Consider the following 22,871-nt stretch of genomic DNA (forward strand, 5'->3'; position numbering starts at 1 on the left):
TAAATTTGCAGAAAGATATGTCAAGCCTGTGAGGTTCTATGACCCATGTTATCCAGCACCAGTTCTGCCTATTTGTACTGTAACTTATCATGAGCAGAGACTATGCTCATACTGTGTTGGTTTACAGCCCAGCTGGTTCTTAAATGTGGCTCCCCTGTACTATGACTGCTAGAAAACAAAAATAATTTTTATTTATTTTTAACTGGTTTTATTCCCACAGTAATACAGGGAAAAATAAAATAAATGTAAGTTATAGGAAGACAAAATACTGTTTAAATAATTGCAATATAGAAACAGCACTGAAAACTGAAGGGACAAGGGCTCATTTCTGTCTTTCTCTTAACCCTCTTATTTTTGCTTTGTCTCTTTCAGCTACATTGCCTTCTACTCTCCCCCAAAGTTATCAAGATCCCATTTCTGCAAGAGAACCGAGGCTGAAGCACCCCTTTTTCTGCACACAGCATCACAGTGTCCACTTGCATGGACACCTACATCAGCAGAGGTAGGACAGGACCAGCCAGATGGAAGGCAGGCAAGTCATCAAAGTGACACTGGGAGTACTTCTGGTGGATGGTCCCCCTTTCAGACATTCCCCTCTCCTGCATGGCTGCCAAGAAAGTACTGCATAAATATATGCCACTGCCTCAACCTGCAGCTCTTCTTGAAGTTAAAAGGAGTTTTATTATTGGTTTAAATGGGCGAAGATTTAAGACAGTGCTGAGAACTCTGACAGTCCCACCACTCTTTTATATATAAGCCCTGCTAAGTCTCTTTTCAGACTCTTGCAGACAGCTCAATGCCTCTATTTAAAATGTTTCCCTTTGGAGGGAGACAATTTTTATACTTCCTCAGTGCAGAAGGGAGAGGAAGACAGCTTGGCATTTATTCTGAACTGCTGACTGTTGCCCAGGATCAAATACAGTAAGTGAATAATCAATGCCCTGGATTGTGCCGAACTTTTACCATACTCATACCACTGTTCCAAAAATGACCAGAGCAGCAGATTCAGATTATTTTACTCATATGAGTATGCAGGGGATATTTCATTGGGAAATGCAAATGAAGTATTACTCACTACAATTAACAACCTTTTGTTGATGGCTGTGATGAATCATAGAATCATAGAATAGTTAGGGTTGGAATGGACTTTAAGATCAGCTATTTCCAACCCCCCTGCCATGGGCAGGGACACCGCACACTAAACCATGCCACCCAAGGCCTCATCCAACCTGGCCTTGAACACCACCAAGGGTGGAGCATCCACAACCTCCCTGGGCAACCCATTCCAGTGCCTCACCACCCTAACAGTAAAGAACTTCTTCCTTATATCCAATCTAAACTTCCCCTGTTTAAGTTTGAACCCGTTACCCCTTGTCCTATCACTACCGTCCCTGATGAAGAGTCCATCCCCAGCATCCTTGTAGGCTCCCTTCAGATACTGGAGGGCTGCTATGAGGTCTCCACACAGCCTTCTCTTCTCCAGATTGAACAGCCCCAACTTTCTCAGCCTTTCTCAGCCTCATTAAGATAAAACACCTTAATGCTTTACAAATGTGCCATAGACACACCTCTTATATTCCCTCCCTAGCCAGCTTTATCTTCTCCTATTGGCCCTTTAAATGGTAAGCTCCTTATTATGGGGAATTCATATTATTTTGTATGTCTCCATTCTTCTTGTGCCATAGATACAGTTCTGGCAATTTGTCGGTGCTACAATATACATATAGTAATAAAATAAGGTTGTATTTATATAATATGGATCTTTTCTAAATTGCTGTAGCACAGTCATTATCAAGATCCAGCTAAGCCAGAAGGTCCAGAAATCTGATCTTCTCTGGCCAATCTAGTAGTTTTCCACACTCACTTATAAAATTCTTCCTCCTGCAAAGGCAAAAATTATGTAGTATATAAATATTTTTATAGTCAAAATCGATAAGGCCATTAACCCACAGGAATGTTTTAGCTGCTAGATAATTTTTGGCCTTAGCTGATACATTAAAAATTGCTGATGCAGACATAGTCTGGGGAGACATCCTATTACCCTAGACGACATTTTATTGTTCCAATGAAAGTTTTAGCCTTGGATCTAAACTTCTCTGTTATCTAGAGGAAATGAGGTGAAGATTGGATTTGAAATCAGCCTTCATGTCTTGGTGTTTTTTGTATTTAGAGATATAACTCCTCCTCAGAAATCTATACCAAAATGGCTCTCAAGGTTAAAGTTTCTGTAGCATGAGCAAGAAATTTGCTTTTGCAAATGCCAACAATTAGTTCCTAAAAATTTTTACTAGGCATTATGTTTGTGAGATGATACAGGAAAGAACTTCTAATGACAGTAAAACAAAATGTAAGTAAGTTTAAGGTTTCGTCAAAGCTACCTATTGCTATGATTTCTTGCAAGTGATGACAATTTGCTTTGCAATCCCTATGAAAAGACTGAGCTCAGGAGCTGAAGGTGAATGCAGTATGAAATTAATCAGGTCATCTCTTTGTTCTGAAATAAATCTCTCCATGCCAAGGAATGCTCAAGGTTGGATGGGATGGACTATTTCTGCTGGTGCTATACTAAGAATGCAACACACACAGGAGGGATCGAGGAAAATGAAATCTAAGCCAGCTGTGCAGCTCTTATTGTCTCCTCCACACCAGTTAATGGTAATAACAATTTCTGATTCATCTCTCCCTCATTTCCCTATCACCTGCACTGAAGCACTGAAAGAAAATAGCTTCAGGGAGACAACAGAGAAACATAGAAAGGCAGGCACGTGTTCAGTATCAGTTCCAGACCCTGATATTTATTGTCAGTGCCTGACAACAATCACAGTCCAGGAAACACAATCAGAAAATAATTAGCATTAGTGTTTCTTATACTGTTTTCCTGTGTTAGACAAGTTGCAGAAGGTTATGCACAAGTACTTTATTTCATCATTTCCATAGTGGTTTTAGATTTATATATCAAAGTTCTTCCACGGGCATATTTCTGAATAGGCTCTGCTGCTTTCTTAGAAATAAATGCATTTACCAAATAAAGAGAATTACAGCTCCTTGACCTGCTTTATTTCCTAACCCATGGACTTAAAATCTTGAACGACCATGCCTTGTGAACCCATCTCAAAAAAAAAAAAAAAAATTAGTGATTTTCTTCTGAACTTAGAGCTTCTCCCTGTAAACAAACCACTCAAACACAATACAGTCCTGCAAGGAAGGAGAAAGCAAGCAAGCATCCAGACATTTCTTCTGGGTTAAAGAAGATATTAAATTTGTCTGTAAACTAAATTCTAGGGGTTTACTAACCTAGAATTCCTGTTCTAAGCACCTTTCATAAGAAAAGGATGTGTTACTTACCAGAAAACGGTTTTTACTAAGGAAGAGTAAATGATACTGTTTTTGTGTAAAGACTGAGAGAATTATAGTATTCAGAAAAGCTTCCTATCCTTTGAGTTTCCAATTATAATTCTTACACTTACACACAGAGTGGAAGCTTTTATTGCTTGTTATTTTCTTCAGGCCCCACTCCACCACCAGCACAGCTAAACATTCTTTCCTCCACAAAGCCATCTACTGAATTCTAGGTAGTTACCTGCCTAGAAGCAACACGAAGTTCAGTAGCAGTAATCCTTCTGGTACCTCTCCAAGCCAGTGCAGACTGAAAATGTTCATTCATCTCAGCAATTTTGGAGAATGGCTTTTCTATTGTCTGAAGAAAATAGCTTTAAGCATTTCCAAAATTAGCTTGGATGAGTCTGCCTTTCCCCATCACCTGCAGGGCAAAAAAACCAAGGACTAATACATGGTATCCTCCAGATGGAGAATCAAAATGTTTCTACATGGTTTCCCATATCCAAAGCCGATGCTCAAAAACTACCTTCTGAGATCCTTTTGGTCATCTATCAGACAAAAGCAAACTCTTCTCTTAGCACTGCTGAGTCCAGTTCAGTGTTCTAAAACAGAGCAGTTATTTCTTAGGACATACTCTGCTTTACTCTGGATGTCATTTCCCGCCCTGGGCTCCCTACATTGTAACATTTGCACTGGATGGTTTTAAATCTGTCTGAAATATCCAGCTTTGGAATTTTCAGCTAAGCTGGAAAGACATAAAAGTACTTCTAGTGAGCTTAACCTAGAGAGAAGAAAATGCTCAGAAATGAGATTGTGAGAAGTCACACAATTCTTTCTTCCACGGCTCAGAAATGGAATGCACTTACAGAGCAGAAACTAAACAATGAACTGTCAAGGTGAATAACGGTGTAAATGAGGACAGGAGCTACCACAGAGTCATCTAGTTTCCTGAGGACCCTGTCTTTCCTACATAGAGCAATAGAGTCAGTTGAATATGAAAAGACATATTAAGGGCATGGTGATATAATCTCATATAGTGTTCCCTGCCTTAGGTACTGTACAGACACTGCCCCACACTTCCCATGGGCTGCATTACAGTACAGCATTTACTGCTACAAGGCAAACTTGCATAATTACAGCATCTAATACTTGTCCTGATATGTCTTTTTCTCAGGCTATCGATTTCACCATAGTCAGGGAACATCAGATGATGTACGATACTCCAAAATAATTTAATCTTACTTCATGTTTTGTGACTGTCAATGTCCTTGTTTCCAGCATGCCTGAGCTGAAACTTAAGGAACTGAGACGATCCAGGTGAAAGAATTGTAAAAAGAAATAATAGCAAAGGAAAGGAAAGGATAAAAGCAGGGATGATCAATTATTGCATTGGAATCAAGTGCTGCAAAGGCTTTCAAGCTTGAAATCATGTGTCACCAAATGGAAGTTTCACCACAGCCTCCATTATTAAGAATGCAATGCTAGTGTCAGTGGATTCTCAGAAGTTGATCGGATATGTTCCTCTTCTCCTGGAAATTGACTTGGCTCTCCTTTTTCTAAGCATTTTAGAAAATAGGATTTCTACCAAACTCAGCTCCTATATCAACTTATTTGCACCTTGCCATATCCAGACTATAAGCTATACTGTATCTTTCATCAGCATCTCAACAGCAGTCTTGTGCCTGGATTTAAAAGCCAAAGCAACTGATTCAAAGAAATCCATAATTAAATCCACATGAAAATCTCATGCATTTAAAGACTGAATATTCACAAGGAAGCAGTGGAAACCATTTTACAATGTTCCTAAGTTCCTTTAACAAATTATGGCAAAAAAAAAGAAAAAAAAAATTATTACAAAATCAGTTTTAAAAAATTACAGGAAATTAATTTATTTAAATAAATACATTTTTCAGTATTTCATGACACTGGCAAATATTATCAAAAGTCTGTACTACTAGCCATAATAAATTTCTTTCTTTTGCCTCTTGCACTGTAAAATAATCCAAAACCACAGTATTTTTGCTACAGATTCTGGACATTTTAAAATAGTTTCCATATTTTATTGCTGTTCAAATTATTTCTTTGATGAAACGTTTGAAAACTTTTGAAAAAGCAATTATGTATGCTTTTCAATGTCCAGGGGGCTTTTGGAGAAGGACATGAGTTTCCAGCTATTAAATAGGTCAGAATAAATCCTAATGGGATTTAGATTTCAAGTCATCCTTTGCTACACATTTACCAAATAATTTAAATCTACGTTGAAAAAGTAGTTCTGTAAAAAAAAGCTGTTCAGATTCTGGTGGCACATGCAAATATGTGGCACAATGGCTTTAATGCTGCAGGTGTTTCTGCTTTTGTCGTCACAGAATCACAGAATCCCGAGGGTTGGAAGGGACCTCAAAAGATCATCTGGTCCAACCCCCCTGCAGAAGCAGGGCAACCTAGAGTACATCACACAGGAACTTGTCCAGCCGGGCCTTGAATATCTCCAACGTAGGAGACTTCACAACCCCCCTGGGCAACCTGTTCCAGTGCTCTGTCACCCTCACAGTAAAGAAGTTTTTCCTGATGTTCACATGGAACCTCTTACGCTCCAGTTTACACTCATTACCCCTTGTCCTATCACTGGACATCACTAAAAAAACCTAGCTCCATCATCCTGACACTCACCCTTTACATATTTGTAAACATTGATGAGGTCACCCCTCAGTCTCCTCTTCTCCAAGCTAAAGGGACCCAGCTCCCTCAGCCTCTCCTCATAAGGGAGATGTTCCACTCCCTTAATCATCTTTGTGGCTCTGTGCTGGACTCTTTCAAGCAATTCCCTGTCCTTCTTGAACTGAGGGGCCCAGAACTGGACACAATATTCCAGATGCGGCCTCACAAGGCAGAGTAGAGGGAGAGGAGAACCTCTCTTGACCTACTGACCACACCCTTTCTAATGCACCCTAGGATGCCATTGTCCTATAGAAGAAAACAATATTTCTGAACAAATCTATAGTTTCAATCTGACTGAGTGTCAGTATCACTGAATAATGTAACGTCACCTAACACGAAATTACTTCATTTCTACTATTCAAATGCACATTATCTAGACATTGATATAATCTGAAAAACCCTACCTCTCCAGGCTTGGTTATAAAAAAAATACCATTTCAGATCTGGAAGCTATTTTATAGTAGAATCATGTTCAATTATTCTTAAAGTATCTATTGGGGTGGATGGGGGGGGGGGGGTGTGTGCAAAATCAAAAAGATGAAGAAATAGGCCCAAATAGAAGTCACAAAAGAATGTGAGAACTATACTCTCTTTTGTCCTAAGAGTATGAAAGATTATGTCATTTTCATGGCAAAAGAGCAATCATAAGTGTACATGATAAAAAGCGACTTATACATCAAATATACATATCTATATACGTGACTTCATTTGTATGCACATACATATATTTCTATATGTATGTAAGCATACTCAGAAATGTATGCACACACATTTATGTAATTATAGACACATTATTATTTAGATACATATAAATACATATTCGTATAATTATTCATATCTAGATTTGTTCATACTTGGATAATTTAGACATCCATATGTGATTATATATTATTATTTTTTACAAATATATTTATGCCTGTATATAATAGGCTTACGTACATTTCATGAGCAACTGCAACAAAATTTCTCCTTCTGGTGTAGAATAAACTTTACGGTGCATTTCATGTTCCCAGTTTGATAGTGAGTGTGAGAGTGATTCTCTCAGGTATCTATGAACATCTATTGTATTACATCCAAATGGAGCAAAGTATCCATACATATGGATTGAAATAAGCCTGTATAAAAACAGCTGAAAGAAAACGCTATTGGTACAACATTTACAGTGTTTGCTTTTATGATGTGCAGGCAGCTCCAACCCATTTAAAGTCTAAATAATCGCAGTACCCTTCAGTGGTTTCTCAAGTAGAAAATACTGCTGAGCCTCACAAAGCTGGCTAAGGCATGACATGAAGGAAACATTTTATTCTTTTCGTTTGTCAGAGTACAATTCCCGGTTTGTTGTCTGTACAAACTGAGCATGCAGAATGCCAGCACTAGTGATCTACTGATTAATACTGCAAAGGCACCATACAGGAATTGGCACTTTCAGCTAGCAGAAACACAGACAGGGCACAAAGCAGTTTCTCAACAGTATAGGCAGAAGTCTTAACATTTAACCTCAGCACAGACCACAGAAGCAGCAAAGTCTTTTTCACTGGTAAGCATCGCTTACTCTACAATTCAAGTTTCCGGTGAAACAAAATATAGAAACTGCACTACATCTTGGATATAGGTCTCTGGAAGACGCTATTGCAGAGCTGTATTTTTCTGAACTACATCTGTAGTCCAGTTCTCAAAAGAAAACATTTCATGAAATAATAACCCAGAAATATTCTGTGTTTGGGAAACAAACTGGAAAAAGTGTCAATGGAACTGATACAGGCATCAGCAGCCTCCATCGAAAGCAATAAATAAAAACCACAAATGTTTCGCTTGTGTGTGTGTGCTTAACACACCAAATCACATGCATATCTGTGATGGTTTAGCCATGGCAAAGAGCCAAACTCCCACCCAGCTGCTCCCTCATTCCTTCTTCCTGGCAGGTTAAGAGAATTGTGGGTCAAGTTAAAGACTGAAGCATTGTTTATCGTTTACTATCTGATGCCAAAAAAAAAAAAAAAAAAAAAAAAAAAAAAAAAAAAAAAAAAAATTGACTTTTTTTTTCCCAAATAAAATAGACCTGAGCAGTGAGAAATTAAGATAAATATTAAAACCGGTTTTCTGCCTTAAATCCATTCAGGAGGAGGTGCCTTACCCACAGTTGAGGGGGTTGGCTGTGTCTTGCAGCTGGGTCTGCTGGAGTTGGCTAGAAACAGATGGAACTGCCATGACCATCCCAGAGAAGCCCCGTGGCCTCCTTCCACAGAGACCGCATCTGCAGTCTCACCGCTACCTTATTGTCTGTCAAATGCGGACATCAGCCAAGACAATGAGGCTATGATCTCACTGGCATCGCAGACTTGTGGTGGTACACCTCCTATGACTGGAGTGTTGGAATGGAAGGATCTAGGCTCTTCAGGAAAGACAGTCTGAGGAGATGAGGGAGGGATATTACCCTATACATCAATGACCAGATGGAGCGCACAGGGCTCTGCCTGGGGATGGATGAGGAGCAGACCTAATTTCTACCACTCTTTCCAGTATCTTTCTCAAAATTTTGCTACACCCATTCAAAAAAAAAAAAAAAAAAATCAAGTGTTGTATAAATCCAGTATCTAAACAGTATTTACCATACTGTTTGCAATTGTAGTGTATTCCCCTTCCATTTTTTACTCATCAGTCAGTCATTATTGTGAAATGAACAGTGGCTTTAACCATCTGGCCTCAAGTGCTATCCACAAGTTTCTTTATGTGATTATATTTTATTCTACTATTCATCACTTCATGTCTCATTTTAGTGCATATTATATTGCATTAAATTTACCAGTGCTGAATTAAACTGCTGATGGAGTTGTCCAGTGACCATACTATGAACTCTGTCATCACTTTGTCTTGTCTTGGACAAGATGAAGAATGTACAGAAGTTCCCATCTTACTGATTGCAGCCTTTTTGTTGTTGCTCTTTGGGTTGGGGATGGGGTGAAAACAGTGTTAATGAATTCAGGAAGAAAAGCCAGATCAGACTCAGGCTTCAGCCATAGCTGCTGCTGAGCTAAAAAGCAGTCATTTGTCTTTGAGCTTTTTTCAAGCCTCTTAGCTTTGGATCTGTGAAAGCACTTTACATCTCATCTATAACTATACATCTTGTTAAACAGCCGTTTGTGGTGAACTTGGCCAGAAGCTTGTTTCCCTTCTCCCCACCATTACATTCTGATTACAGTAATAAATTATGAACTCCTGTTGAAAAACACACAGGTCCATGTGGCTTGAATGACAAATACTGAAAAATATGAGGGATCAGTAAACTATTTCAGGCAAAAGTTTCCATTTCAGACAATCCTGAAAATTTCCTGAATTCAGTTTGTATTTAGTTGATAGTTTCAGCTAGGAAGAAATAAAATAAGTAATTTTTTTTTTTTTCCTCCAAGCTATCAGGTAAAATTACTAAGAGCCAACATGGCCTCAACTACAACCACACAAGAAACACGTTTAGTCTGCTGATTTCTCTAGTTCCAGCTTGCTAGGTGCCTGGATTGCAGCATCCTCTTTTCACCCTCCTGCAGTTAGAGAAAATAAAAGCATTATTCAGAACACATAAGAAATACTTATCTTATGCTTTTTAAAGGAATTTTTTCTTGTGCTTTCTAAAGGAATCAAAAAGAATTTTCAGAAGTCCTCTCATGGTTGCTGCATTATATATGTAATGAAGTCTACATTTCCATGTATTCCTTCAAAATTCAGGATTTATTTTTTTTAAATGTGATTCTCCATAGCTGGGAACAAATATGGTTCACCATTATGCATAAAAATACTGTTTTACAGTATGCATTTATCAATATCAAACATCACACAGACTACAAGCATTCAGTTTGAATTAGCAGATAGGAAGTAGGGAGTGAACTTGGCTGTGAACTATAAATTGAGAGGCAAAAGAAAAAAAGAAAGAACAATCAAGTAATTTTTTATTGTAAGTACTGCACAAGACTAAAATAAATAAAATTCTTAAATAGTCAGTTTTGAAGAAAATATTAAAATATCATTCAGTTTCATGTTCAGAATATCCAATTTCTTATTTTTGGAGTAAAATATGTTTCTCTGTAACTGCTAGGTAAAATGTCAGCTTCACTCCAAAGCTTAAGATAAAAAAATTGAAGAGGATAAATATTAAATATGAAATTAAACATGCAATCTAATCAAGTTACTATCATTAAAAACGCTTCACCTAAGCTATCACTTTCAGGAGGATTTTTGGATTTCAATAGAAACAAAAAGATTTTTGATGATGAGAACCTAATAAAAAAGAACTGATATCGCTTTTTCGTAATCAAATGCATCAATGAGTCTTGGCTTCACAGAATTTAACGTGGTGAAAATATAAATATTGTTTAATCTAGCAATTAGGAATATATCATACTGAAATGCAGGAAAGATTAAAATTTATAGGTAGCTGGTAGTTACAGTGTTTAGAAGAGTATAAATGGATGGGTGGAGAGTCTTTTCTCATTATGAGTAAAGAGGCAAGAATCTGCTGAAAGACTCCTAAAGGAACACACACATAAAAGTTGAAATAAGAAAAAGAGAATATAAAAATCTTTCAGCAAAGTACAAAGCCTAGACTTCAGGTCAGCAGGGCTGGACTTTGGCAGGAGGAGCAGGTAGGTGGGATCCACGACAGACCACTCTGAAATGCAAAGGAGTTAAAAGAAAAATGGCAGACCATTAAGGGGAGCGTCCTCCAGGCAGAAGAACAGTCCACCCTGATGTGAAGGGAGACAAGCAGGTCTGTCAGGATTTAGCTAGAAGGGACATCACGACAGAAGTCCAGCACAAAAATGCAGCATAAAGGGGTGGGAGTAGGGACAGAGTGTAAAGGAGAAATTTAGAGAAGTTGCCTGGGCATGTAGGGCCGGTGTCATTCAAGCCGAAGCTCAGATGGATTTAAGAGGTTCAAGGGACAGCAAGAGCTTCTACAGAAGAGCTTTGACAACAACTTTTGTAATAAAATGGTGAACAAAAAAAATGTGGGCTTATTGCTGAAAAGCCTGGGTGATTTAGTGACAGCAGGCACAGGTGGAGCTGAGCTGCCCTGACTTGAAAAGATTCAAGGGGAAGGAAAATTACCAGTGGTGGATGAGGGCTAAGTCACTCGTGAGAATTCACAGAAGTCAATGTATTCTAATAGACCATACCCAGTGTGCTCAGGTCTGGCTAATATCTTTGTAATGCTGCTCTCTACTGTCTTTAAAAGATCATGGAGTTTGGGACAAATTTTCAAAGAGAAGGGTTGTTAATCACACGCATCTTCAAATAAGCCAAAGAGATGACCCAGAGAACTATAGATCGGTCATCCTTATATTCGCTCTTTGTAAAATCATGGATTGGGTCCTCTTTGCAACATATTTCTGGGCAAGCAAAAGAGTAAAAGCAGAATGGGAACAGTAAGCATGAATCTGCCAAGGGTAAATCATACCTGACTCAGATCTTTACCTTCTGTGATAAAATGACTGAATTTGTGGATGACAGGGGAGGAGTAAACTTGACTTGGTGTCCCAGTTTTGGCTAGGAGAGAGTTAATTTTCTTCCTAGTAGCTGGTACAGTGTTGTATTTTGGTTTCAGTCTGAACAATGCTGATAACACACCAATGTTTCAGTTGTTGCTAAGTAGTGCTTACCCTGATCAAGGACTTTTCAGTCTCTCATGCTTTGCCAGTGAGGAGAGGCACAAGAAGCCAGGAGGAAGTACAGCCAGGACAGCTGACCTAAACTAACCTAAGGGATATTCCATGCAGGTATATAATATATGCTCAGTATACAAACTGGGGAGAGTTGGCTGGAAGGGACCAATCACTGCTCAGTGATGGGCTGCGTATTGGTCAATGGGTTGTGGATGATGAGCAATTGTATTGTGCATCACTGCTGTTCATAACTGATTTTGTTTCATCTTTCTCTCTCTGTTATTTCCTTTTCCATTATTATCATTAGTAGTACTATTAGTATGATCAGAGGGGTGGCACACAGGCTGTGAGAGGTGGGGTTGTTCAGCCTGGAGAACAGAAGGCTCTGGGGAGACCTTAGAACAGCCTTTCAGTTCTTAAAAAAGGCCTATAAAAAATCTGGAGGGGGACATTTTACAAGGACATGTACTGATAGGACAAGGGGGAATGGCTTTAAGCTGACATAAGGGAGATTTACGTTAGACATTAGTAATAAATTTTTCACTATGGAGGTGGTGAGACAGGTTGCCCCTTCATGGCAGAGGGATTTTAACTAAATGATCCAGTAGTCCCTTTAAGGGACTTTAAGGTCCCTTCCAACCTAAGCCATTCTATGATTCTACGATCTCAGGATGTTATATTCGTTTAAAAACATAACTTTCTTGATATTGGCACTCTGTTCATTTTATTCCATAAAATACAGTATAGTTCCAATGTAACTTTTCAAGAAAAGCCATAGTGATTTAGAGGCTTGATCTCATTTCAAAAGAAGAGTAGGCTGATTTCTGTCCCACAATATAAGTAATTTTGATTGAATTAGATGGCTATAGGGATCTAGCTGTCCTAAACCCATGGATCTGTACTTTACACTTGTTGCATAAAAATTAAGTTTAAGCTCAAAGTCACTTCTCATTTTGACAAATCTTTAAAAATATTTCAATTTTCTAGGATCTTGCAATTTATAAATTAAAATAATCACTTCACAGAGATTTATTTTGAGTAAGTATTATTTGGGTTTTTCAAGTATTTTTAATAACTACAAAGTTTTAAGTTATGCATCATGTTTCACAGTTGAATACCCTGATATTTCAAGACTTCAGGTGGGTTTTCAAAACACTTTCTAAGATTTAGGTGGTTTGTATTGTGATTCATTTGAAAGTTATCACAAGTACACAACAGCTTAAATAAATTTTATGTGGGATCACAATGAACGTGATGAGAACACAGAGGTACTTTGACCTGCAAATAGGCAGAAGGGGAATCAAAGAAATAAGGAGGGTTTGTTGATGGCTTAAACATTCAGCCTAGGGCTCTTCATCAGGGACTGCACTGACAGGACAAGGGGTAATGGGTTCAAACTTAAACAGGGGAAGTTTAGATTGGATATAAGGAAGAAATTCTTTACTGAGAGGGTGGTGAGGCACTGGAATAGGTTGCCCAGGGAGGTTGTGAATGCTCCATCCTTGGTGGTGTTCAAGGCCAGGTTGGATGAGGCCTTGGGTGACATGGTTTAGTGTGGGGTGTCCCTGCCCATGGCAGGGGGCTTGAAACTAGATGATCTTAAGGTCCTTTCCAACCCTAACTATTCTATGATTCTATGATTCTATGACGAAATTATTTTTTACATGTTCGCAATCACCCTTGATTAACAATATCAATTCAAATACAAAGTCAATTACATTAGTGTTTTTTATCAGAAATTCAGGAATGCATGTATTTATGGCCATACTAAAAATACTTTGTGTAATAGTCTCAGAGGTACTCACAAAGAAACTTCTCCTGCCCATAATGTTTCAGTTTATAACCCCAAATGCATTTAAGTTTTCTACAGTCAGTGTAAATAACATCGACAAGATTTTTTAAATACTTTCCTACGTACCCACAAAGGCGGACATCTCCCTGTTGGACTCACAAAATCATGCTGTTCAAAATGAAAACTCATTAAAATATGATGTCTTTCATTTATTATTTTTTGCCCCTCTCCCCAACCACCTTTCTTTTCTTCCACCTTATTCTTCTTCCTCTGCACATACCTGTTCAACTGGCAGACAATCAAATGTTGTCTTTCTATGGAGAGAAATGTTGTTAAATGTTGTCTTTCTTTCTCTAGTGAGCCAAAATTGTACTTAAGGGTAGTAAGAGTTTCATTCCTGCCTCTGGTATTTATTATATTATTATATTTATTATACATTGATTTATATTATATTATATGAAATGTACTATTAATGTGAGAAATTTATCACAGTTTTTTAATCTGTCCTGGATGTAGAAGGAGGTGCTCTCCTTTTCTTCTTTCCTTCATCTTTCCAGAATTGTATCTCTGTCAAATATTATTCTCCTTTCCATTATCATCGTGCAGCTGAGAAACCAAAAGGCTGGAAAGAAAATAGGGCATCATGGCTTTGAGGCAAAGCAGCTTCACATCCTGCTTCTTCAAAATCACTCACATTTTACAAGTTAACTTTGTAGAATTTTCCCTATATATCAAACAAGAAGCAATAACTGCTTTATGAATTAAAGCATGAGAATCCGTCTTATTTGAGACCAGATTACTTGCCTGGCAATGCCATGCTGGTGTTCAATGCAAGAGAGTAACAAATGGGACTGAAAACTATATTTGTTCCTGTAGGATGGTCCCAATGATTTCCATGAGACTGCTTTATACAGAATGCATTCCTCAGTGTGAGAGCATTGGGATTTTTACGCCCAAATCAGCAGCAGTATATATCACATATCCTAAGAACAGCTTGTTGATTTGGTGGTTTAGAAGTTATTTTTCTTCTTTAATTCTTTGAATATCCTTCAAGCAGCAGTTTAAAACTGTCCTTGTAACCAATTGCATCGTCATCAAGGAAGGTGAAGAGAACCAGATGAAGACACTTTCACTCCTAAATCTTTCCCTATGTCCTTATGATAAAAAACCATCAAGCATCAACAGCAAACAAAACAAAATCAAGCACAAGGTGACTTACGGTTATTCTAGAAAAAGGTCATTCTACAAGGTTATTCTACAACATATATATTGTAGATTGGTCCCTTCCAATCTACAAGGTTATTCTACAACACATAACATATTAACATAATTTGTAGTGAATAGTGTAGTGAGTATATGAACCACTGCATTTTGTCAGAGGCACTTAGAGCAACTTCATTTTCTGTATCTACCTTATCAAGTAGTCTCTATCGTTAGTAATGGTTAATATTAATTCAGACATTCAAACACTGTTTTGTCAGAAAGAAAACTTTCAATAAGTTCACTTAACACCCTATGCATCAAGGTTAGGAGATGTGCATAGTGTCTGTGGTATAAACAAACAAAACAATATCAAACTTATGGATAGAAAAGTATTCCTCCTTTGAATTTAGAATAGACTTTAAGAACGGAATTAAACATTTTCCCCATCTGCAAGAATTCTTGACTTTTTCAGTGGCTTGAATCAAGTCAAAATTTCAAGCCTTAAAAAAAGCTTGAAAAGCAAAATTCCTGTGAAATCAAGTCAAAGGGAGTCAATTAAATACTTTGTTTCAATAATTCTGAAGACTTGTGATATTTCTTCTGTAGTACTTGCTATAGATCATGTTTCAATTCCAAATAAGCCGATTTTGCATATTCTCAAAGCTGTTCTTTAAATTGAAATGTGCATCTTTACATTTTTTTTGGTAATAGTAATCTCATTGAAAGGGACCTTTATGCCAAATCATTTTGTGTTTTAATGACTCAAGTATTTTCCTCTGAAAAAGTAATCTGAAGAATATTCAGCCAGCTGTGCTTCTATTGATGTGACTGCAAGATACCTTCTTGCAAGGCTGGTCTTCTGAAACATCTACCCCATGATCAAAGGATATTGAAGGAAATCTTACATATCAAGTAAAGTGGGAGGAAATTTAAGTACCTTCTTCGTGGCACAGGCTTTGCAATTACTGTATCATATATCGGCATCTTTAGAGTTTAGAATCACAGTGCTGCCAGGTACCTAAAAAGTTTGTTATTCCAGAGGTACATGATTGCTACAGTTGCACATCTTTGTATTGTTAGCAGTCTACAGGGTACTGCTTCAGTTACTAAAATGTGGATATAGCACATCTAGTCAGCCCAACAAGAGTTCTGTAATCAAATGACATTTACAAGAAGATTGCCCAATTATTTCTTTGAATAGCTGATCTTGTTTGATAAATGCTCATTGTGTTTGAAAATAGAAATATGACAAATACACAGAGGAATAACACATTAATGACATGATGGTGTTACCATAAAGGGCAGAGTCAGGTAACTCTGAGTCATTACCTCACATCACAAACACTCCGAAGCAGCATTGCCCTCTTTGCTCTTTCTGACTCAGTTCTTCAGGATTTATCTGTATCTTTTCAATTTCCTTCTCATTTTCTTCAAAACTTAAAAAAGAAGACACTACAGTAAAAATTACTCCAGGTTTGTCCTCAAATATTTCTTTCTTCTTCTGAATAATTATCATCCAAACAACCCCCAGGAGTAACTTAATAGCATAGTGAAAATGTCTGAAGAGAGGCTGAGAACTGAGCTTGCTCAGAAGATGGCAGAGACCCCTTAAAGCAGCCTCTCTGTATCTAACAGGCATCAATAAGAAAACTGGAGAGGGGCTTTTTACAAGGGCACATAGTGATAGGACAAGGGTTAATGACTTTAAACTCAAAGTAGGTAGATTTGTATTAGATATAAGGAAGAACTTCTTTCCTGTGAGGTTGGTGAGATACCAGAACAAGTTGCCAGGTAAGTTCTGGATGCCCCAACCCTGGAAGTGTTCAAGGACAGGTTGGACAAGGCTTTGAGCAAACTGGTCTAGTGGAAGGGGGTTGTAACTAATGAACTTCAAGGTCCCTTCCAATCCAAGTCATTCTACGATTCTATGAAGTCTTTAAAGCTCTATCCTTCTCCTTAGGTTTAGAAGATAACTGGGGAAAAAAAAAAAAAAAAAAAAAAGGGAATAGAGCAATTAACATTGTTTCTAATGGTTGCTAGTTTGCTAGAAATTGAAGATCTGTTCTAGGAAAAAAGCCTGCTGAAAACAGATTTTCAGTGTTCCTTTATGTCTTCAGTTATATCTACTGAATACTGAATGTCTACTATATCATTGCTATGTATTTTCCTTAATCCAAGTGTAAACCACTAAATAATTGAAGTATTAATCACCCAAATAATTGAAATAGCAGGGTTGCATGAATAATCATGCTTTGTGGGGTTACTGATAAAATTGTTCATTTCATTGGTAAAATTGACTGATAAAACAGAAAAAGCCCATAAGCCTAAGAAAACAATAAATTTCACTTTTTTCTTCTGACTCTCATCAATATCTCCTTGGTTTCTTGTTTTTTCTGGTTTCCTCCCTAGAGAGAGGACAAAGTTGTATACTTCTGCATATAGCAAACATACTAAGTAGCCAATTAGAACAGGCATATAAAAGGTTAATTCCACATCAGAGCGTAGTAAATTTGCTGTAGTTTTTCAAATCTTTATATTGATAAAATGCTCAAGTTATGCTTAAGCAGTAAAGAAAAAAGTGAGATGATCAGAGTCTGCTGGAAGTCTGCTAATTAATGATCTTTTACCATACTTAAATCACTATTAATTTAATTCTCAGAAGCATCCATAGTTTAAACATATATTTGACTAGACAATAATAGAAGATATTAATAAAAGAGTTGTAGATCCACTCATCGGTCTTGCATATAGCCACTGATTAGAGTAATTTAGAAAACCTGTCAAAAGATATGAAGGATTATGGAAAGAAATATGACTGGCTAGCCAGACCTGTACTATAGACATTTTGCATTGAATAATTATAATTAAGGCCTTCATAGACCTTGTGATGGTGGAGGTTCTCAAGTCCCAGTTTATACACTAGAAATGTACCCAGAAATTCAGACTTTGAAGGCATTTGAATAGTCATCTTGGGTCTAATTTGATTGCCAATACAGGAAAACATCTTTTTCCTGGAATCTTAAATCTTTATAGTATTCAAGAATCACATAATGAATCTGTTCCAGACAGAAAAGGCAGGTTTGGACAGCATGAACATTTATAAGCCTCTCATAAATGTTGCTCATATTTCCTGGCTTAAGCAAGATTAACCATACAGGAAGCCAGGATTCACACTTGGATTTAGTGTCTGTGATCATGGGTCTAATATAATCTGGGTCAACAAGCTAGATGCAAAGGACAGAACCACAAACAAATGCATAGAAATACAGAACAAGAGAACTCTAAGGCTAAAAAACGTTTGTCTTTTGAACAGGAGCTTTAGATTTCCTTTCAACCAAACTGTTTCAAATCCTCCAAATTTGAAATCTGAGAGAAATTGTATTTTTCCTAGTAATACACATCTTTTTTTGCCACATCCTCTTGCCTATGAATTGTCTGCTTAAGGACACCTGTCAAAAAGACACCTGAGCACTTAGCAATGCTAAAGCTCAGGGATAAGCTTGGTTTTCCTTGACATTATTAATTAAGGTATGGATTTAGAAAATTTCTCAGTGTTTTTTGCAAAGCACAAAATATTCTTCTAACTGGAAATTTCAGACAGATGCTAATGATACATATCCATAGAGGCACTGATGATTTTAAAGCAAATAGCAACAAGCAAAATCTAAGCAGCCAGACTCCTTCCTGTTTGGAATTCTAAGGTAAAATTCTCAGTGGTTCCAGTGAGGATAATATCAGGCCAACAGCAAGTGCTTTCGAAAATTTCATCTTACAAAATCCCTGCTGAGTACGTGACTATACCATACAGAAATGGTACCCAGTGAACTCCTTGGCAAAGTACCAGGTAAGTAATAGAGGGGTAATAAAAGAAAAAATATCAGAGAACAGCTAAAGAAGCAAAGGGTTTCACATCTTCCAAGCATTACATCAGGAATGGCTTTCGTGTGTGGAATCCTGAAGTGCACCTTTCTGTCATTTTTCCCCATCCAGGCAAGTACCTATTTCATCAGCTGCAGAGAGCAGAAACATGCTTTTCTGCCAGCTGTTTTGTGCACTGCAGCCTGCAGCACAAACTGTACATGTGCCACTAGCTCGTTACAGGCCACATTTTGCTCTGTTCTCATCACTCATTCTGGTCTGAAGAAATGGTGTGTATCCAAGGCTACCAGAAAGAAAGTGGCATCTCTCTGATCTATTCTTCACACCCTTGCCAATCAGCAACAGATGAGGAGCTGTTTATCTCTACCTGGACTAGCATCATCTGCCCCATAACAAGACCTGGAAGACTGAACCATAGCGGTGATTTACCCCTTAACTAGTGAGCTTAGTTGTCATGGACCACATATGGAGGCTGATCGTCTCACCACATTGTTCCTTTCACAACAAATTGGTTCTCTCATTTGATGGAGCTGTTTGAGGAGAAATGTATTATCCTTAAAATGAAAAAAAGCTCTCACCACCTAAGAGTAACAGCCTGATCTGATATGAAATACTGGCACCTCCTCAAAAAAGTGCTGTGCTTTTAGTTTATGAATTTGTGTATTTTATATTGATTCTGCCTCATTCTGATTGCCAATAATTCTATCTCCTTCAATTTATTATCACTGTGACGTATGTGAGGTCTTGGAATAGATTTCCTTTATTTTTACTATTCCTATTACTTTCTTCTTAATTTATATGTTGCTGTGCTAAACAAAAATCACCAAAATATTGAGATATTAAATTTATATAAAGGCATGTCATAGAATTAATATCCCAGTTTGATAGCATCATAGAGCTGTCCACTAAGCATCATACATCTGTGCATAAAAAGCAATATAGCCACCAAAACTGAATGACAGAAATGAATATTAGTGTAATGCACACGTGTCAGCTGTAGGGGAAAAGTATTTATGCAATCAAAGCAATGAATATCATTTATCATTCTTCATATATTAAAAGGAATTCAGTACACAGAATATTAAGTCCAGTCACTCATGACAACTAACATCCTTCTCCTCTTCCTCTGTCTCAGCCTCCCCCAGTTCTTTTCAGCTCCTTCAGAATTTAACTAGAAAATAAGAGTAGATCTTCCATTTAGATAAATTAATATTATAGCGTATGTAATATGATGCAATCATAACAATAATGCAGCTCACAAGTCTGATTTCAGAGGGACAGCAATATAATTGTCCATAAGTTTAAATTTGTTTATCGCAACTACCCACATTTTCTTTCATAAGACTCCAATAAGTTTAAAACTCAATACTAAACTGCACTTCCTCAAATATAAATGAAAATTAACTGCTCAAAATGCTCTGAGAGGACAGATTGCGAGCTGTCGATTTTCCATCTAACTGCCACCCTTGACCATGTCTAACAGCTTATCAGTCTTTTTCTAAATCTGCTTTTTGCCAGGAACTTATTCCCCTTGAATTCAATGAGAGCTTTGCCCCTGGCTTCGTTAGCCAAGGATGATGGCTTAACTCCTTTTCACTTTCAATACAAAACAACTAATTCCATGGCTACACTTACATTTTCTTGGACACAGCACAAAACACAGATCAACACGTGTTAGGACACAGGGCAATTAATTTTATGTGAACCTATGTTGTAAAAGGTAGAACTATATGTACACTTTTCCACTTCTGAGGAAACTTCTTTATTTGCACAAAAAAGGCATGATTAATACCAAAATATGTTTTAGTAATTTTTATCCCATTCAGTGTATTGAAGACATGGTAACATGACATGATGAGCTTAGACATATGAAAATAAAAAACCTGAGGGCAAGGCCGGGACAACATAAAGGAAACCCTCACCTTACAGGCTTAAATCTTGTAATACAGAAGGGAAAAATCTACCTATGTGGTACCACAACCCCTCGGCCAGTACAGCAGATGCTAGTCTTGCCTGCATAAAACACACAAAACTAATTGCTTTGGTTTGCAGTCTTTCTTCACCAAAATTGAAAAATGACTGCTGAATACATTTGCAATAGCATCAATTTGTCTTCTATTACTCTCTGAATCAGGACGTCTGGCAAAATACCAGGATTTTCTAACCGTCAGTTACTAGAGACAAATATGTTTGTGTTTTCCATACTTGTAAAGTTTCCCTACAGCCTCAGAGTCGTATCTGCAAGATCTGGACAAAACAATCATGTCCCTGACCTACCTGTGAAATATTTGCTGGCAAAAGAACTCTGTGCTATTCCTCAGCACTTGTAAATGAGAAGCAGAACTGTTTCCTACAGAAGGATATCCTAGATTAACATGTATATAGCTTTAAATATCACTGGCTACGGTTCACAAAATCTGTAGTCGACAATAACAAGGACAATAATCAAGAAATTGCAAATACCGACCTTTGGAAGATCCACAGCACCCTGCAAAATGCCACAGTGAGTGCCAGTTATGGCCCTTGAATGCAGAGGTGAGTGAAAGTGTTTCTTTCACACTGGAAGCAACTTTTTTTTTTCCTGGGAACTAAGAGCAACAGTACCTGTCCGCTTGGTGAGCAGGTTGCACAGGAAAGAGCCTCAGTAGCAAAGTGGTATGTGAGTGCAGGCACAGACTCTGACTTCCACTGATCCCACAGAAATCTCATAGTCCAGTGAAAATCTTTAAGCTACTTCAGAAGTGTTCAGAGTAGAAAGCAGCAGAACCTGCCCATGGAGTCAGTGAAATCCCACATGAGTTTAAGTTTCCTGCAGTGTACTTCTATTTTAACGGGGAAACTGACACAAACACAGTTGCTCTGCCACTATAAATGGCTGCTTCATATGAAAATGAAGGCTGGCAAATGCAAGGAAAACGTGGTTAAGAAAAGTTTCCTTCTGAAATCTGTAAGCAACTCTGAATGGTAAACCTGTAAAATTAGAAAATGATGCTTTGGCTAAACAGCAACATGTAATTCAGCAGCTGTGAGGTATTTTCTACCTAGATTGCTACCAAATATCTAGAAGACATCAGGAAGGTCATAATCAGGAAACAGAAGTGAGATTCACGTAATGAAGTGTAGAAAGGATTGCATAGCTACCAAACAAGTCTGAAGTTACTCTTACAAAGGACAAGGCCATCACAAAACACACCAGAGAAAGCATACAATGCTCACTAACTGGCTGCAGCAGCCGCTGCCACCAGTGTTAAAGCCCTGTGACTTGGCTGAAGGCTGAACAGTTATTAGTTTCATGTTAGTGCCTTCTGCTAGTAATGGGAAAGCAAGTAATCTCAGCACCAGCCAAGAAGGATCAGCCATGAGCCGCTCTTGTTTGTCACCTTATGTCATACCTGTACACACCACAAATCAAACACGGCAACACCATTAGACTGTCAACTTTTAACTGCAGCACCAGTGAAAAAATGTGCAAGCAAAATCCTTTCTGGGCAAAGTGGAGTAAGTTCTGTGTATTACACAAGGGAAAAAGAACTGTAATTGCTGCTGCCTGCATTAGCACAACAGCACTTGTGATTAGCTCAGTCAATGGATTCAGAATAGGGCTGGTGGAGAATTTTGCAGAATTATCAGGGGAGGGGAGGCAAGAAATGTTGCAAGTGCAAATATCAACTGAAAAAAAAAATATTAGGATTTCTTGCTGTAAAAGAAGGAGACTTAAAAATAAGTACAAGTGCACAAAAATATCAAATGACAAGCAAGAAATACATCACATATATCTGGCATCTCTGTTTTCCCTGTACCTGCCTGTAGGAAAAAGATTCTGAATAAAAAAAAAGTGTCAGATTTCATTTCTTATACCAGGTTTAGGCTTCCATCCGCTAATGCCACCAAAGTTAAGACTTATCTGCATCCAGAAATTGTTAACTGAAAAGAAATGAGTATATCTCATTCTCAAGGGTTAAAGCTACATCCAGCTACTATAGATTTTCACAATTGTAATGTCACTTTTCAAGAAAGTGTTCTGCATTATGACAAGCACTAATATGCAAATTTCCAATTCCAGTTATTAATTTTTTAATAGTTATGTCATAAATAGTTCACCACTTCTGTTTTCTTCTTTAGAGAAGGTTGACTTGGTTATTTAGAAATACCACAATTTTCACTAAAATTACTATTCAGAAAACACTTCAAACGTTCAAACATCTAGTGGGATGCATCAGCTGAATAGTAAACTAACTCTTAGGAAATGGACCATGTTTAATATTCGGTTGTTAGTTCTTTCCACT

Source organism: Psittacula echo (genome assembly GCF_963264785.1).
Source record: "Psittacula echo genome assembly, chromosome: Z".
Taxonomy (NCBI): domain Eukaryota; kingdom Metazoa; phylum Chordata; class Aves; order Psittaciformes; family Psittacidae; genus Psittacula; species Psittacula echo.